Genomic DNA, 13,667 nt, shown 5'->3' with positions numbered 1-13,667 from the left:
ACCGGAGGGTTCCATGAAGGCTTTAACCTCTAGAAATTCTCCACCAGGAGATTGTTTTGAGATCTTGTGTAAGCAGACCGTGTCGCCAAATGAACTTTTAAGGAATAAATACCAGTCCTAAATCGAGTATATGAAGAAATGAGTTACTCACCGTAGTGACTACCTTAAAGGATAGTTCCGGGACTTTTTTTTATTGTTCCTATGGTTCGGCCATGTGTTTTTAAGCATAAATCGGTAGATCGTAGAAAACTTTCCTATGGACCTTACCCGACTTTTCGTCCATTAACGCACTCAAAATCAGCCGCCATTTTCTGATAATCCTATCATTTCCCCCCATCGCCCTGGCTCACCTGCTTTTGCGGCACTAAATCAAATCCCCCGCCCCTGAAACAGACTTGAACATTCATATTCCCCGCCTCTATCCGTGACGTGACTGAGCTGCGTAGGCAAACGCGCCCAGGCGTCTTCTACGCGACTCCACACAGAACCAGGAAATCAACACAGATGAGCTCACACAACACAGCGCGCCACAATTGGGAATATGAAACTGTACTTTTAAATTAAACCGCAAGATTGTAAATTTGGTAAAGTACATTTATTTGACATCAAATGTTTTGATAATATTCAGCGATTTGCATTTTTATTTGCTCACGTTCCAAAAAGTTTGTTTTAAACACGCGATGTTCCTTTGCTGTACACAGGGTCTTAGATCATCTCACAATACAGCGCGACAATTCGGAATATGAAACTGTGGTTTAAAAGCAAACGGCAAGATTGTACATTTGGCAAAGTACATTTATTTGACATCAAATGTTTTGAGAATATTCAGCGATTTGCATTTTTATTTGCTCTCGATCCAAAATAGTTTGTCTTGAGGCAAGCGATGTTCGTGTGCAGTACACAGGGTGTTGGTTTACGATAAAATAAGCTCTTCGGTCGCACTGATAATTGCATGGCTGTTCCAACAACGAGGCACTAGGCCACCACAACGGTCTGTATGTTGCATCTAGCCGTTAGTACCGCGTAAGGGCATACTTGTACTTGGCGATCGTCCCATAAAATGGTCAGGGTGGTAACGTTGTTCACGCGGAGAAGCAACTGGCAGTTAAAAAACCCATCCGCCGGTGTCTGGTACTCGTGACACATGCAATAATGGATGATGTACCTGTTTGAAAAACATAAAAAATGAAATTAGTCTCACCATCAGATCTTTATTAAAATTATTCATTTTATATATTAGGTCAGGAAATTATTTCATAGCTAGGACAGTGCAACTGGGTATTATACGTCAAGGGGGGGCTGTAGGATACTGAGACAGTCCCCCAGTGCAGGGGTTGACAGGGAGGCAGTGCAGGTGGAGAGTGGAAGGGCCCAGGACCGAGGTCGCAGACAGTGGACAAGTTGTAGCAGGGGAGAGGGAGAGAGAAAGCAGAAGCAAAGAGGAAGGTTTTGAGGTGCTTCCGTAAAAGGAGATGGTTCTCCTCAAGATAGTGCGCGGTACAAAACAATATGCCACATAGAACGAACAAGTACAACTTAACCCGTCTTTAAAGCTACTGTATAGTAATTAAATTGCGGTATAAACTCATCTAAAGAGTTACTTACATTATATTTGCATTTTCCATTGTGTCTGTGCGTAGGGCAGCCCCGAATTACCACTCCTTCTATGCCGACGTTATTTCTTCTAATGAACGAACATGAAATGGCTTTCGTTTCTGAAATTATATTCATTATCGTTTCTTACGTTATTGCCCCACACCCCCAAAAAGAAGTCTTTCGGGATGGTCCTGGCCTGTCAAGGTCAAATAACAATAGAACCTTATACTGAGTCGTGGGCCATTCCGGCACCCGAGCAAAAAATCAAAGCAGCCGACCTTCACTTTGAACGAGCACACATTCCTAGTTAGCTACATTCAGTGTAAGGCCATCTCACAGGACTTGAAATTTACACTCCATCTTTGCATTTTGTCTGCGTGCTTTGCAGCCCCAGAGAACCATAAATACGGAGACATTCTATATTTTTTGAAAAATGATTTATATTACTGTTTGGTTTAATTTAATGCGCAAATGAACAAGGTTGGATAGACACATTGCATGTACACTGAGCAATCACTTTTATTTACACATTACATAGATACACATATTCAATGGGCCTGCGACATGAGGAGACTCGAGAGAACAGACAATCAAATTACAATCATTTAAACCGTGATGTGTATTTCTCAATGAGCTCTTCTTTAGGTGGACATGGAACAGAGGCAATGTTGGGTGGCAATGCAGTTGTCCCCTGCACAGGTTCGTTCACAACTCCATTTATGTGCCTATCCAGGACGTCAACAATAAGTCTCTCAATAAATTCATATTGCATATCCTCAAACACTGGTCCGATCACCCATTGTTTACTTCTTTTAGTGAAGGCCTTATTGTAGCAAAGCGTCCCTAAAGTTCCGGTCGTCCTACTTTGTTGACGGCCAACATTATGGTTATGTGCCAAGACCGCTACAAGAGTCCGATTTATCATGCCCTCCATGCCAAAATGCAATCGTTTTGGCCTGTACTTTAGGCACATATTGTGGAACACCTCCAAATCTCCTGTGTGGCAGAATTCCGTGAGTCCCCTCAAATCTATTGTTATAGTTTTATCAAATACAATCTTTTCAATGGCTTTGAGAGTGGGTGATGAAGGAATCAACCACTTCTTCTTCCGTGCCTCCTCTGTGGACAAATGGCCATGTTCACAATTCTGGAAATGTTGGTTTGTGTTCCAACGGTGAACGTTGGTACAGTGTAGCATTACTGACCGCCATTTTTCCAGTAGAATTTCCAACGACCCTCCACATGTTTTTGAGCTCCACCAAAGATGGTTGCTGATTGACTTGGACCACTGTGAAATACCTTGCATTTCTTTTTACCTGCAGCCGACATTTTTTTATTGATTGTTTCTGCAAGATGCCAAACGTCAAATTGGTGATTTATATTTTTGAACTCTTCTCTCATTGTCTTGGCAATTGAAACGTGTCTGTCCGTGGCTATCCGGTCGATCACCATTCCCCGCGATTGTAGTTCTTGCAATGATGCTACAAAGCCAACTTTCTCCATGGCCACTGAGGATGTACTTTGTGACACCTGCACGACCACCGAACTCACAATTTTCTTACTTTCCATGTCCTGAAAGTGGTAGGTGCAGTACTTGGCTGAAAATCCTGGGCTGTCGCACTGCCCATCAAGGGCTAGCCTGAACCGTTTGCCCGCGAATGTACTATCAATAGACATTTTTTCCATTCTCCAAGCTTCGCTAATGGCTGGAAATAGATAATCGGTTTGGTATTTGTAGAACTGAGTTTTCGCAATGAAATGGATTCCCACAAACTGAAAGAAAGACTAACTTTTTAAAACTTGAACCACTAAAAAGTGCAGCCGCTGCACAAAGTAGATTGCCTGCTGGCAGTTGTCCCAGCATGGGTTGTGCAGACCATGAGAAAGGATGATATTTTGTACAGGTGGCATGTATTTTAAGGTTAGTGCCTCGAATTGCACGAGTCACATTAATCAATGGCTCCCCACATACTTCCCCACCTACCGAATGCCCACATTTCAACTGAATAATAATATCAATCAAACAACTATCGAATACAATGAATTTGGCCTCTTTCCTTATACTGTCACTCTGCATCCCAGCTGGTTCGGCCTGTAACGTTGAGGACATGTCACTCACATGAAAGGTAGAATCTCTGATATCGTCTTCCGCTATGTTCAGTGATATTGATGGTGTTTCATTGTAGTCCACTTCATTCTCTTCCATTGCAACATCTGTTCCTTCTCCGGCGATGGGTGAATAAGACAATTTCTTCAACTTTCTCGCGGTCTTAGTTTTTGCGGGTGTGGATTCTGAGAATTGATCTCCGACTGCATCCGAACTACCAGGAGGACATTCACTATCAATGGCTGGTGGTGGTATAGCTCCGTTGTCAATCACTTCATATTCTTCCCATTGGCACGATGCATCTCCAGTCTCAAGTCCCTGCCAAAAGGTTTGACAAGCAACATCTCTCGTTCGCTTCACTGTCTGTGTAGATCTAGTTCGTACACCCACTCGCAACTAGAGGACAGATTGGAAAAGGGATGTTCAGTTTAAACACAACTTACAGTATTGAACTATTAACAGTGAAAAACAACATAATATAGTGACCAGGACACTAACCTTCTTTTGCTTTCTTTTCTTTGAAACTTTCTTGCCTCGAACTTCAACATCAGGACGCTGTTGCTCCGACTCGTGTGTGCATGTCTCCACTTCCTCTTGCGCTGCAACGACTATTTTCATGATAAGCACATCCATCACGCACTGACGCTCCATCGACTCCCTGAAACATAGAACTTTCATTAGTATGTATAATAATATCGAAAACACAAAATGTACTTGGGGACCAATACCCACGTACATCTCAATAGCAAAACACGAATGAACGCTTTGTGTAGAACATTCAAACGACAATTATTCACGCATAGTTGATCTAGTTAGATGGAACTGTCAAGATCCATACCTTGTGCTCCTCATAGACTTCCATTGATGATATTATTGAAGATGATGCTTCAGTAACTCCCTGAAACACAGTAATTGCATTAGTATGGTTTTCTATTTTGATAAAGAACAGAAACTTTGTGCAGGCGTCAACGGCTCATCTAAATAGACCTGCACAAATGATCAGTTGTCTAAAATAAATAATGGATATGTAAATATGATTTGATTTGCTCGATCGTTGGAAGTGTCACCACCCAGAGATCTGCATCAACTACTAGGGGTGATGTTCTTGTAGAAGAAGCTCCGTCATCTCCCTGAAACATAGTACTTGCGTTAATAAAGAAGGAAGTATAGCGGATGTAATCACTTCATATGATTTCGCTTGATCGAACTGTCAGTATCCATACCTCGAAATGCATAAGAACATCAAGGGACGATGTAACTGCGGTGCACACTTCTGCAAGCTGTTGCGCCGACCCGTAACTGCATGCTCCCCCTTCTTCTTGGACTAATGCTCCGACTCCCTGAAACATAGGACTTTCATTAGTAATGAACACAATATTGAAAAAAGAAGACACATAGGAGGGCGACGACAGAAGGACATATCAATGGCTAAAAACGAAAGAAACATTGTGTGTAACAATCACTCTACAAGAATGCAAGATCTGATGATCTCCATCGATGGAACTGTCCGGAAACGTACCTCGAGCATCTGAGTGACATCAACGGTAGTCGTCAATACGTTGGACTCCTCAGCATCTCCCTGAAAGACAGTACTTGCATTATTTTGGATAACAATAATTATAAATGAAAAGAAAGACTAGAGGACGAGTACAAGGGTGTACCATTAGGTAAAATAATTACACGATAAATTAAAACTATTGATTTACATGCCTAAAACAAGTCAGTGGCAGAATAGCCAAGTAAGATTACCCGATAGGCGCTTGAAGTGGCTGATGACTGCAATAACGACACGGATGGAGAATCTTCCGCCTTCATATTGAGTGGATACATAAATGGGGAAATTATTGTTAGCTAATGCTACACACTACCGCAAGGCCGAGAGATAAATACGTAAACTTGACTCACCAGTGGAGGGATGTGGACGAATAGAGTGGGAATAGCGGTTGAGAGCAATTTTCGCCTCGCTCGCGGTGTGTTCTTTATTAGCAATGATGTGGAGTACATGTCAGAGGTAAAGTGCCTGCTGCAGATGCGGTATCGATCACCCCTCTTGTCCGAAAAGACTTCTAGGACTCTACTTTCAAGCTCAGACGGTGGATATCCGCAATATCGGACCCATTCTCTTATCTGATCTATTGTTTTAGGGAAAACATGCATTATAGTACCTTCAGATTTATTATGGGTCTTCGAAGGGCAACCGCCAATGGAACAGGCAGGCATTGTGGAAAGTTCTGAAAAGTAAAGATCAACAATTCTCTATGAATACCAATGTAAACTCAGAACATGTGACTAGTTCCTTGCATGTACTGTCTTGAACGAAAAGAAATTGGACGCAAAATGATTATGGTACATGGCCTTACCTTGACGAACAAACAGTTAGATGCAGGGATCAGAGTAGTTTCTTGTCGTAGAACAGGGAGCAGTTCACAGCTTGCAAACTGAGGAGTTTCCTCGAAGTGGTCACGGAAGTTCACAGAGACGAAGAGCAGATAACCAGCACCTTCACGGGTTGACTAGCAAAGCGCAAAGAAGTGCTCATTAGAAATATGAAGTGGGTTATAAAGAATTCGAAACAGGGGTGTTTGTGTGAATGAATGACGTGTATATGTCGTGGCATTATGCTGTTTGCAGGGGGGCGTCCAGCGTGAGGGGGGATGCTTGGCAGGAGACACGGGGTCTGGAGGTAGACATGGGAACAACAACCCATGCTCTATAGACCACTTTGAAGTGTACATTGTCTTTGGCACCTCTTGGCTTTTATCGCTCCCTGACAGCTCCACTTGCCAGCGCAAGTACCCCGGTGCGAACTGCCTTTGATAGGGCGGGGAGGGGGTGTGGATTGGGGCGGTGGTCGTGCAGACAAGACTCGTTTGCCGCAGGGCCTCACCAAGGAGAGGCCATCTAACTGCATGTAAGGGGCAGGCTGCAGGATCTAGTACATGGAAGGCAGGGGGGTGAGTTTATAAATACCTCACCCTCCCAGGAGAATATATGGGTGCAGTTCACCCTGGAGACGCTGGATGCCTAGGCAGTTAGTCATCAGCAGGCTGGCCTGTGGTGGCAAGCCGGCACGGGCCAGAGGGGGTCATCTCTGTACCCGGTGCCCAAAAGGATGATTTATTATGATCAACCATATTGATTATTTACCTATAACCATGTTTTGTGTCAATAAAATCCAACGGCCTTCCTTTTATTGCCAACGCTTGAACAAAGTGGTGTGGTAAGTATTTTTGGGGGAGGAGGCAAGGCCGGGAGGCTTGATGCCAACCCGCAAAATAACATATGTATGTCTGCTGCATATGGGTTCAACGGTTATGTGGATTGAAGGTGGGCGGCCTGCGTGAGGGAGGATGCTGGCCGGAGACATGTGGTGTGACAAGACAAGGCACAGGAAGACTATTCAATGGAGACACACTAGATTCATTTAAAAAAATCAAAACAACCATTGTTAAAATATATGTTGGGTTTTATTTTAGATCTTAATTTCAATTGAACATAAATAATAAACATTACACATTGTAAAGTTCCGGTTGCAGCACATCCAGGGAAAATCCGCGGTATTGTCCACTGTCGCTGGGGAAATGTTGTCTAATGGCAAGTACTGCACAGGCAGATATTACTCTCCGAACGCGGTGTCCGAGCCTCCCGTGAAGCCACCAAGTGAAGCAACGATAGGCCACCAGCCTGTACCACCTGTGAAAATGAAAGACGCAAACTGTATTAAAATGACAAAACTTTCTTATCACTGTCGATTCAGGTAAAAAAATGTCATTCTGCTTTGAAAAAAATTCTATCTAGAAAATGCACAATATGGAACCAATTTACATGCATTCGAATGATATGTAGATGTAATTTTATATGTGGGAGACGACCATGACATAGTAGTGGCATCACTGACATCACAACCAGAGTATACTTACTCGTTACTGGGATTACGCGGACGAACAGTGCCGCGAAGTTCGTGCATAAGCACCATCATCATCCTCAACACGGTCCGTGAGAGGCAGGCTTCCCTGAACTCTGGCAGCTCGGTGATGCATTGCGGACTTGGCTCGCCTTCCGAAATGTAGGCCAAGCACCCGGAATTTTCACGGCAGCAGCAGTTCTCCTCCTCAGTTGGCATTAGCTCGCACCGATTGCACGTGCACCAGGTGGAGACGCCGTCCATGCGACATGGTCCAGGCTCTTCATCCGTTGACTGGTCCTCCCAACTGCCGTCCGAATCCCCATCGTTTCCGCGTGCTTGCCTTTCCAGTAGTTCCTCCTCGGTGTACTCGGGCTCGTACATATATGGCATTATTGTAGCCATTGTGTGGTAAAGAAAGTAAAATAATTTACAGAGATGGTACACAAGGCCTAGAAGCGGCGAAGGTAGCTGACCAGAGCACAGAAACGAGTCACAGAATACTCAAAGTAACACATAGAGAGGAATGGAATCGAAAATCTGCTGCTGTGTGTTGTGAAACGGTGTGTTTATACTTATTGAGGAAAGAGGCGTCCTGCCATTTCCATGGCGACACTTCATTAGCTGAGGCGCAGCGATTGTTGACACGAAACGTGCTTTGGCGTTGGGAAATGGGCGGTACGCGTCTGCTGATGTCAGGCTCAGGGGCGGGGGATTTGATTTAGTGCCGCAAAAGCAGGTGAGCCAGGGCGATGGGGGGAAATGATAGGATTATCAGAAAATGGCGGCTGATTTCGAGTGCGTTAATGGATGAAAAGTCGGGTAAGGTCCATAGGAAAGTTTTCTACGATCTACCGATTTATGCTTAAAAACACATGGCCGAACCATAGGAACAATAAAAAAAAAGTCCCGGAACTATCCTTTAATCCCCTTTCTCCACACTGCATGGGCATCCCGTCCTAGGGACGGGAGACGGAACCTTTATCAGATAGAATCTACTACCCCTTTAAATTTAGAGGCACGCAGGGGTGCAGCCCTGGGGGCATGCGCTACCCTGACTCCAACCACTGGCACCACTCCTCAGTCCCCATCGACGCGTCAACAATATTTAACATTGCCTACTGAGACAAGTATTATTTGGGGGGGGGGGATCTTACGTCCCATCCCCATTCCTCGATACTGCATGGGCGAGTACAACTGAATGTAGCCCCAGGGTGGAGAGGAGACCCTGCGTAAGCAAATAAGTTCTTTAGAACCACATGTCCGAAGGCCGTGTCTGATTTAGAGCCAGTGTCCAAACAGTAATGCTTACAGAAAGCTGAAGGGGTGGCCCAGGTAGCCGCCCTACTTATGACTTGGCACAGAACCTGCCGTTGGAAGGCGATAGCCATGGCCATGTGAGCATGTATTTTGGCTGGCAGTGGCTTGTGCTGCCCTTCATAGGCCTCTTTGATGGCTGCAACCATCCACCGTGCAATAGAAGCCTTGGATGCTTGATAACCGTGTCTGGAGCCCCCGCCCCCTCCAAAGGTGACAAAAAGTGTGTGACTTGCGGAAGCCCATGGTCCTGTCCAGATAGAATTTCAGAGCGCGTCTGACATCCAAACAGTGCAAGAGTCCCTGAGCCTCGTCCTTGGGGTCAGCGAAGAACATAGGTAAGACTACTTCCTTGTTAAATGGAAAGTGGAGATTACCTTAGGTAGGAACGGCGGTTGAGTCCACAGGACGACCACCTTATCCCTGTGGAAAGTGGTATAGGGTTCTGAGGCCACCAGAGCTTGGATCTCGCTGACTCTGCAAGCGGAGGTGAGGCCCACTTACAAAGCCTTCTTAATGGTGACCAGCCTGATGTCCGTGTACACCACTGGCTCGAAGGGTTTGTGCGCTAACGCGCCCAACACCACATTGAGGTCCCACACAGGGTGTGGACTCTTAATGGGCGGGTAAAGCCTGGGCAAGCCCGCCAGATGTTTCTTGACAATCGGGTTGGAAGTGAAGACCACCACCTCCGAATTTCTCTAGGCACCTATTGTTGCCTGAGTGAGCGAGGTGCGTCGAGAAGTAGAGCACATCCTCCAGCGTGCACGTAAGGGGGTCGATCTCCTTAGAGTCCGCCCAGTGACAGAACCTGCTCCATTTGCTCTTATTTTGGCTCCTGGTAGACTTGCTCCTGACGCGCTGAATGATCTCCAGGTTAGCCCGTGATAGGCTCATGTGCTAGAGGGCGATCTGCTCAGGAACCATGCTGTGAGGGTTAACTTCTCAGGTGCGGGGTTGAGGACCCTGGCCCCCTGCTGGGACAAGAGAGGTGCGGCACCCAGCGGAAGGTGAATTGGTGGTCTGTCCATGAGACTGAGCAGTTCGGAGAACCATGGTCTCGCTGGCCACCAAGGAGCTATCAAGATGATGCTGAGGTGACCAGCTTCCTTCATCTTGCTGAGTACCCTGGGGATCAGGGGTGTGGGAGGAAAGGCATAGGCTGGCATGCCTTCCCATTGAATCCACAATGCATCGCCCAGGGAGCCGGGGCCCAGCCCCTGCCAAGACAGGATCTGATCTGATCAGGGTGGAGGGCATCTAGTACCACCCCCCCTGCTTGTTGACCTAGTACATGCTGGTGGAGTTGTCGGTCTGGATTAGGATGGTCCTGCCCCCTATGAGTGGAAGGAAGGCTGAGGGTTAGCCAGATGACCCTGAGCTACTGCTAGTTGATAAGCAACTGTCGGGTCCAGACTCTGGACGCAGTGGCTGTCCAGGGTGGCTCCCCAGCCCCCTAGGGAGGAGTCCGTTGTTCGGGAGAATTCTCATAAATGGCTGATTTCTCTTACCTAATGAGTCCCTCAGCAGCTCTGCCGGTTTCTAGGAGGAATTCTTTTCACCTGGTAAGATTGTGAGCCTTTTTTCCCCCACTCTTACATGCATTCTGCTGTGTGCGTTTTCACTTTTTGTGTGATCTTGAGCACTGGAGCCTCACCTACTCCATGGCCTCATATCTTTCATGTGTGTTACACAGCACCTTCAGTGCAGTGACACAGGGTTGTCTTTGAGACTACTAGCCCCCAGAAAAGTTAAAGTTGCCATTAACTTTATTTTAGTCACTTTAACCTCAGACCCAGTACAACCCATCTTACATGGAGTATTGGAAAGGGTTCATTCTGATCCGTTTTTGTCTGCGTCTCTTGGAGCATTGTTTCGCTCCCTTTACATCAAGACTTGGCTGGTGGCAGTGGTAACTACCCTAACTTTTCCACCGCGGTTATCTTATATAAACGTGGTATTGTTTTAGGCTAGATTAGCCTCGAACATAAAATAGCTTGACCAAATAATTTTATTTTGGCTCCAGCTGGGTTTATTCGTGATTTCTTTTTGTTAAAATCTGTCTCGTATTTTTCTCGCGCCAAACCAGGGATGATTCCTTTGTTCGCTGTCTTTTCGTGGGCTTCTGCACAGAAGCCTTCCTTAAGGTGCCCGAAAGTCTGGGTAGGCAGGATGTGGGGGAGCGATCTTCGGACCCCTGGCATGGGTTCCCTTGGTAACCCAAGTCGCACTCCTGTTTGATTGGCTAAGACAGCCACCCTGCTGTGTGATTGACAGCCAGGCTGTATGAATGGGGGGAAACTGCATAAAAATCAGGTCTCTGGGACTGGAAAGGCAGAGTTGCCACTGGAACGAAAGAACCTACGAGGAGCTAATGGAAGAGGACCCCTACAATGACTGAACTGCCCGGTGAAGCCCCACTACAGGTCCGAATCTTCAGAATTCGGCGACATAAGATCCTCCAGGAAACGTCTTCCCTTGAGCTGGTGGGACCAACCAGTTCACCCAAACTACAAGCCAGGACCCCTCCTTTGGTCAAATTTGCTGTACAGAGCTACAGTGGGCCGGATAGCCAGGAAGGTCGGACCCGAATTGGGTTTTAAGCAGTGCACCTTTTATTCGTTATTTTGCTCTGCTGCTGGTTTCTTCTCTGGGTAGTGCAGGACCCTCCAGTCTTCCTACTTGGTGTCAGTCTGACAGTCGCTTCAGGAACCGTGAGCCCGAAGGAACTACCAGGAACGTCTACCTGAGCTACAGCTTCCTCTCCGTTTTAAGGTACTCTGCAAATCCGGTTGCTCGTTTCGTTCAAACGCAGTGAAAGAGTTTTTTCAATCTTTCTCCAATCCGAGGGCTTGTCCTTCACTTCTCTTTGAACTAACTTTTCTATCAAGCAACCTCGTCCGGAAACCGTGCCACGTGCTTTACCGCAAACTACCCTGAACTGTGTGATCTTGAGCAAAAGACTTTCTACCCATTGACTTTGGCCTTAAGCCTTTTCTACCTGATTTTATCACTGTACTTCCTCTTGTTCAATTGCCCTGAGCACTTACCTGTTGGTTTGATTTAATTTCTAATAAGGAACAAGTTACTTACCTGTAACTGTTGTTCTCCAGCATGGGTCTGGCATGGATTCACATGCTCATGAATATTCCCCGTCGTCAGGCTGGGAATCCTCGGTAAAGAAAAAACCAGTATCAGTTTCGTTTCTGATCTGCCTTTCGTAGTAATAACCAATCACTGGTCTCTGCGTCATACTGACCACAGCCAATGACTGCCCTCTACCTAAGCACCGCCTCTGGCAGCCATCTTCAGATTTGGAAGCACGTGAAGTGGCAGTATGACCAAGTGAAGAGCCGCAGAGGGGTAGGCGGGAGGGTTTGCATGTGAATCCATGCCAGACCCATGCTGGAGAACAACAGTTACAGGTAAGTAACTTGTTCCTTCTCCAGCATGGGGTCTGGCATGGATTCACATGCTCATGAATAAAGAATACATAGCAGTACACACATGCACAACCACGGGAGGTGGCAAAGGCTCAACATTAAGCATTACATCAAATTCAACATTAAGCACCTTACCTCCTCACCAGGCTCACCTCAGGCGAACAGGTTGCGCAGCACTGCTTGGCCGACCCTGGACTCCTCCCTGGAATCCCGGTCGACGCAGTAGAATTTCGTGAAGGTGTGCGTCGACCTCCACGTAGCAGCCCTGCATATGTCCAGCAGGGGCACACCAGATGGGAACGCCGTGGTAGCTGCGATCGCTCTGGTGGAGTGGGCTCTCGGACGGCCAGGCAGCGGTCGGTTTGCCAACCGGTGACAGTACATGATACAGCCGGAGAGCCATCTGGAAATGGAAGCCTTCGAGAGAGCCTTCCCCCTGATTGACAGGTCCAAAGTTCACAAAGAGTTGTGACGTCTTCCGAAAACACTTCGTGCGGTCTACGTAGAACTTCAGCGCTCTAGCCACATCCAGCGAGTGCAAAAACCTCTCAGCCGGCGACGAAGGCGACGGGAAGAACACAGGCAACACCAAGGGTTCGTTGAGATGGAAGTCTGACGGTACCTTGGGCATGAAGGAGGGGTGCGTCCTGAGCACTACCCTCGTGTCGTGAAAAGTCAAGTACGGGGCCTTGCAGGAAAGGGCCTGGATCTATCCCACCCGTCGTGCGGAGGTGATGGCCGCAAGAAACGCTATTTTCCACGACAGAAACTTCAACGGGGCCGAGTGCAGAGGCTCGAACGGAGGTCCCATGAGCTTGGTCAGCACCACGTTGAGCTCCCACGCCGGGGCCGGAGCCTTCACCGGCCGGTATGTCGTATCCTCCAAACTCTAGCGCTGCAGGAGCCAGGCCTGTAAGTTCAGCGATTTCGGGTCGTGGTGGAGGATGGCGCCTCCTTCCCTGGAGAGTAGATCCGCGTCCACCGGCAGCTTGATTGGCGGGGACGCTGACAAGTCCAGAAGGTCCGGGAACCATATCTGCCTCGGCCACGCAGGTGCGACGAGGATCATCCTGCACCGTGACCTCTTGAGCTGGTTGACGAGCCGGTTTAGCAGCGGCAAAGGAGGGAACGCGTAGAGGAACAGGCCCTCCCAGGGGAACGAGAAAGCATCGCCCATGCTCCTCGCCTGGGGAAACCTGCTGGCGAACCTCAGGCACTTGGAGTTCGTCGCCGTCGCGAACAGGTCGATCTGGGGTGTGCCCCACCGTCGGAAGAGGCGATCCACTAGATCCTGCCGTAG

The 13,667-nt window shown here is 47.3% G+C and overlaps 1 protein-coding gene across 3 annotated transcripts in view; it reads right to left on the bottom strand.

Annotated features, from left to right (window-relative positions):
- DDX4 (DEAD-box helicase 4) overlaps window positions 1-13,667 on the bottom strand; it is a 1,871,246-nt gene that overhangs the window by 536,198 nt on the left and 1,321,381 nt on the right. The window lies entirely within an intron of this gene.

This window comes from Ambystoma mexicanum, chromosome 6p (genome assembly GCF_040938575.1).
Source record: "Ambystoma mexicanum isolate Mex_15411 chromosome 6p, UKY_AmexF1_1, whole genome shotgun sequence".
Classification (NCBI taxonomy): Eukaryota; Metazoa; Chordata; class Amphibia; order Caudata; family Ambystomatidae; genus Ambystoma; species Ambystoma mexicanum.
Note: the sequence above shows the minus strand (reverse complement) of the source record. Positions and strands in the feature narration are given on the sequence as shown.